Here is a 6146-nt window from a genome sequence, read left to right as displayed (position 1 = left end):
ATAATAACAATGATGATAATAAATAACATTTATATAGCACTCAACCCCGATTAAAGTACACAGGCTCTGAGCGCTTTACAATACAATACAATGTATAACAGTAACATAAAACGTTGAGTTCTGACCAAAAGAAAATCACTCCAAATATTCACCTTATTACTTTAAAAACAGAAAAGACTTCAGCTGACATTTGAAGGAATAAAAAAATTTTGATCTCTCTTAAAGTACTTGGCAAAGCATTCCAGATCGTGGGGCCTGGATATTCAAATGCCCTTTCACCCTTTGTTTTAAGTTTCATAGATGGTAAAAGAAATTTCTTTTTGTCAGCTGATGACCTTAAACTGCGAGTTGGAATATAGTCTCAAAAGATTTGATAAATATGATGGCCATTATCATTCAAACATTTGTGACATAGGGTGGCCAACTTGTACACAATTCTTTTCTCAACAGAAAGTCAATGCAAAGTTCGTAAAAGAGGTGTAGCAGGGTCTCGCTTTCTTTTCCGTAAAACTAAACGTGCAGCATTGTTTTGGAATGTTTGAAATCTATTAACTTTCTCCAGTGATATTCCTGATAACGAGGAGTTACAATAATCGAGTATTGATAAAACTAAGCTCCCCTTGTATAATCTTGTGAAGCTATTCCAATTCTACACAGTTGACTTCTGACCTGTGAGTTGAAACAAGCTGTCTCGAAAATGATTTACATATTGTAGATTATGGTGTAACAATATTTACTCAATTAATGTGATCTCAAAGTTTACACCAGTATGAGGTATTTCCCAAAACCTTCTTCAACATAAGACAAAAGTGTCTAAAGTGCACATTGCTCGTGTGTCTAAATTTCATTTTCTGACAACACAATTGATTTGTTCTGTCTTAGCAAGAACAATTGTGTGAAATAGTGTGGTTGGTTTCCTCGTAGACTACTAGATGAAATTTTCTTGTTTCATGAAAAACAGAACTTGAGAGACTCTATTCTCTTAAAAGCGTTATATTCATACACCATCCAAGAGTGAGTTTTTAATACGCACCTATTTAAGACCATAACAATAACCAGAAATCAAGAAGTCTTTTCAAGCATTTCACTCTCAAGTACTTGTCCTAGAATTCACGAAATATGCTACAGTCTGAGCTTTATATTCTATTCAGGGAGTGAGATACATATGTTAGAGCTCAGTTCAAAACAAAGATATAGAAAGATGTTTCCATTTTTAACGTTTCTAAAACTGTGGTTCAGACATGAAAAATCTAGTAAAACAGCAACATGCATAAAACCAATATCATTATATTAAAAAAACAAATTATCCTAATCATAGCCTTGTATTATCTTATACAGTTAGCAGTTACTCCGCACAGTTGTTGTCTGACTTACGAGTTAAAGCAAATTTGAACGATCTACATGTAAAAAAGTTAACTCACTCAGTCTGACTCCAATATTTACACCAACAGAAGGGACTTCTTCAAACCTTCATTAACATATTATATGACTCGAATGTCTAAAGTGTACACTGCTCTTGTGTCTGTTTATTTTTCTCTTCAGCTGGGTGTTAAAGCTTACATTTCTTTAAAAAGAGATTACAAATTAAATGTGAAGTTTATCATACGTGCTTATTTAAGACTATAACAATAATCAGAAGTCAAAGAAAATTTTTCAAGCGTTTCCCTCTCAAATTTTTTTGCTTGAACTCCTGAAATATGCAACAGTCTGAGCTTTATACTCTTTATACAAGGTCAGACGCATGTATCGAAGTTCAGGTTAAAAACAGAGACATAATAAGATAGTTCTATTCATCACTGCGTTACAGATGTGAAATCTAACAACATTGCATAAAACCAATATTTTTATGTTCCACACAGAGAAACTTTCCAAACCCTCATCAACATAAGACTGGAGTGTCTAAAGTGTACATTGCTTTTGTGTCTGTTTATTTTTCCCTTAGGACCTAGGCAGCAAAGACTCTATTGTCTTTTTTTTTTTAAACAATAATATATTCTTGTGAGATCACAAGTTTGAGTTTATCATACGTGAGTATTTCAAACCAAAGCAATATCAGAAGTGAAAGAAGTCTTTCCAAGTATTTCCCTCTCAAGTACTTGTTCTGGAACTCCTGAAATATGCTACAGTCTGAGCTTTAAAATCTTTCTCGGGACTGAGATAAATTTGTCAGAGGTCAGTTTAAAACAGGCGCTTAATAAGTTATTTGTATTCATCAAACTTCTTAAAACTGTGACACACATATGAAAATCTAGTAAAACAGCACCTTGCATAAAACCAATATTCGGCTAACCGTTAGTCTATTAAGTATCATGTTGAGCTATGGTACAAATAACACAGGTCCGACTCCTCAACTGGACGTTCTTGAAATGTGTGTGTCTGGAGAGTCTTCACTGTTCTCCATCTTGTTGGAAAAGTTCACTTGAAGAAGAAGGTGCGTTTAGTCGGAGGCCCTGAATGTTTAGAACTTCACAATGTACATGGGGGCGGAAAACTTAGACCACACCCTCTGTTCTTGTAGTACAGTGTCACTTTTGTATCTCATTTCACCGGTTGCTGATCACCTAAACAACTGCCATGAACCTCGGTCGAGTCACTGAGCCATGTCCCTCTACCAGCCTGTATTCATGCCATGAGCTTGGCTGTATCCAAACCGGTGTCCATTAGAGAACAGAATATCTCTCCAGTGGCCCCAAGTCCAGTTCCGGCGCTGTAGGTCCCAAACCAATCAGCGCTGTGTGAGCCATGTCGTTAACCCGTGTCGTCTTTGACGCTCTCTTCTTTGAGTCGGGTCAACCTCAGTCCCGGAGATAGTAGCCCATAGCTTGCATCTCTTCATCAATCTCCTGAAACTGTTCCAGAAAAAAAACAACGTAAGATTAAAAAGATAGCTCTGTTATTTATCACTTTTTGCTCTGTTTTCTTTTGTTGGGGTTTCAGACAAGTGTACTTATGATGACGTGAGGGTATCGGTTCCAGTTTTTTGCCTTAGGGTAATACCAAAGATCGTGCATAACAAGACAGTTCATAACAAGACTCCTATCTTTGAGTCAATTTAAAAAGTATACTCAAAATTCCGTTGCTCCCTCTTTGAAAAAATAGCGGACTTTGCGATGAGAGTTGCCTTACTGGTGTGAAAAACAATAAAAGTGAAACTAACAAACTGTGCTATTTCTATTCTTCTGGAGAAACGAAACAGGGGTTCAGAACAAAGGCTGCAGCGCCATCTGAACCAAAGCGCGGACTTCCGTGGACACTTTTTTGGCTGAGTGAATTATCTTGTTATGTACAATCTTTGACAATAGTATAAAATGTAAATAGACGTTTACGTTAGCGAAAGAAAATCTTGTATAACTTACAATTTTAAGTAGATCAATAGACTGACTGGGTAGACAAGAGAGAGGATGGGGGAGGGGGAAAGAAAGAAAGAAAGAGGGAGAAAGAGAGAAACACAGAGAGAGAGAGACAGAGAGAGAGAGAGAGAGAGAGAGAGAGAGAGAGAGAGAGAGAGACAGAGACAGATAGAGAGAGAGTGAGAGAAGAGAGAGAGAGAGAGACAGAGAGAAAGTGATTGGAAATAGAAAGGAAAAGAGACAGTAAGGCAGTAATTGAAACAGAGAAGAAGTGAAAGCACACAAAAATCTTCCTTACCATAGGACTAGTTCTGCTTATGTGGACCCGTGCGACGTGGTGAGATTCCTCATGTTCATACAGCAGTGGTCCCTGTACTACTTGGGAGGTGGGTGTGGCAGCTCTGGCCTCACTCTCACGGGTCTGTACTTGCTGTAAAGGCTTGACCAATGCCCCAGGACGAGCAGAACTGACAGGTGAAGTGACCTCTGACTTGATCAGCATTGAGTTAACCAACTGACCATCGGGCAGTGTCAGATCCACAACACAACACCCACCTGAAACAAAATGTCACATGTATGATAATCCCATCATTGTCTGCATACATTTAATTCATTGTTCAGAATAAGAACAAAATGTTTGAAGATAACTGAGCTGAAACACAACATTCACACTTGTACTCATCTTCTTCAACATATAATTCAAATTGAAAAACTATAAGTCTCTTTTTTTTTTTTGGTTCATTCCATGATTTTCAATCTTTTACGACTAAGAGACATTTCAGTTAAAGTTGTAATTGTTCAGGACAACTTCAGTCTTTATATACTCCTTTGTTTAACTCATGCAACCGGTGATCATTTATTATTAAAGTTTTCAACATACAACAGAAAAGATCTCTTGCAGGCGTATATGAAGGAAATGTTCTAAGTGCTAGTTCAAACTTCCAACAGAGAATCAGTCTTACCTGTATGGTGAACAACTCTCGCCACAAAGATTTGCTTTTTCCAGATCCCACGAAAAATCTTTTGTATATCTGAGAGCCACGAGCCTTGGCGGTCCTGGAGATAGTTTAAAGATTGTTACTTCCAAATCATTACAAGTTTACTTGACAAGGAAAAAGTTTAAAGATTGTTACTTCCAAATCATTACAAGTTTACATGACATAGGAGACAGTTTAAAGATTGTTACTCCCAAATCATTACAAGTTTACGTGACAAGTAGAAAGTTTAAAGATTGTCACTTCCAGTCCACTACAGATATACCTGAGATAAACAGACAGACCAAAAGACAAACAGGAAAATCGACAGAATGTCAAAGAGGAACACCAAAACTTACAATATTATTCTTAAAGACGTTTAAAGACGAACATAGCTGCTTTTGGCCTTAAACTAAAAGACAGTGGCTAGAAGAGAGTGGAGACAGAGAGAAAGAGAGAGAGAGAGAGAGAGAGAGAGAGAGAGAGAGAGAAGAGAGAGAGAGAGAGAGAGAGAGAGAGAGAAGAGAGAGAGAGAGAGAGAGAGAGAGAAGAGAGAGAGAGAGAGAGAGAGAGAGAGAGAGAGAGATAGAGAGAGAAGAGAAGAGAGAGAGAAGGGCTGCAAAACAGAAAAAAATATAAACAAATTAAAGGAACAAGAGAAATAGAACTGAGTCAAATTATTTTTTAAATAATATTTACCTCCGGCTTCCTGAGCTTACATGGCCAGGCCATAGGCGGTGTGTTCAGCACCAGTTCTTCCGTCGGGATTTCCCTCACGGAGTCCAGAGACACCAGCTCGCTGTTTCCGAAGTCGATAAAGTTGACTCGGACCTGCAAGGCCAGACATACGTGTGATTACAGCAACAGTAAAGGATTCGTTGAGTTTGATAACAGAGTATATTAATGAAAAGAAAAACAAGAACAATTTCAAAGTGTTATAGCACAATATCTGAAAAACAAAATCTTCCCATATTTGGGTACAACAAAGTTCTAGACTGTGGCCCTCTGTGATCCTAAACACAGTATTTTGTTGAGGCATATCTTGCTACATTCACAAGACAACTCAGATACAAGATTTCCCCGGCCCTGGTCTATGCAACAAGAAAAAAGGTCAACACTCACCTGATCTTCTCCTACGTCTTCCACCTTGGCTCTGTAACAGCATTTCCCACACTGTACTGCAACCAGACACCCAGTTCTCACATCCTTCTTGTCCACAGCTGGACCGTCCTGTGTTTACAAAATGTTGGTAAAATGTGATTAACATTCGCAAATTTTAAAAGAAGATGCGTTTTCATCACAAACAAATAATGAAATTGTGAAAATTGTTTCTCAAATACCATTATACTCTCTCCTCGCTCTAGATTCGCATACAGCATACTTTTTTCTATTTTTGCAATGCTGAGTTTCGATACAGTTTCCTAAAAGAGGGGGGGGGGTAACGTTCTGATAGTTGGAAAGTTTAATAGTGTTTGTCTTCTTCAACTTGCTTTTGTCTTATTCTTATTCTTACAGCTCACAGTAGTGAGCACGCTCTTACCACTCACAGACACCCCCCGTGCCTCACCGACCAACAACAACAACAAAATAAAACTCACCAGACAGGTCCGGTTGAGAAGATCGCCCATTTTCGACGCCAGATTGACCATCTCGGCATTAAAGAGGAACAACTCCTCCGCAGAGTTGGCGAAGATGAACAGAACCTCCGGCTCACTCCTGGAACAGACAAACGTTGTACAAGGGTTTCATTTAATGAGTTTGTGACAAGTAGAGAGAGAGAGAGAGAGAAAGAGAGAGAGAGAGACAAAGAGAGAGAGAGAGA

The sequence above is a fragment of the Aplysia californica genome, unplaced genomic scaffold (assembly GCF_000002075.1).
Source record: "Aplysia californica isolate F4 #8 unplaced genomic scaffold, AplCal3.0 scaffold00005, whole genome shotgun sequence".
NCBI classification, from domain to species: domain Eukaryota; kingdom Metazoa; phylum Mollusca; class Gastropoda; order Aplysiida; family Aplysiidae; genus Aplysia; species Aplysia californica.
The sequence above is the reverse complement of the archived record's forward strand: the minus strand, read 5'-3'. Positions refer to the sequence as shown.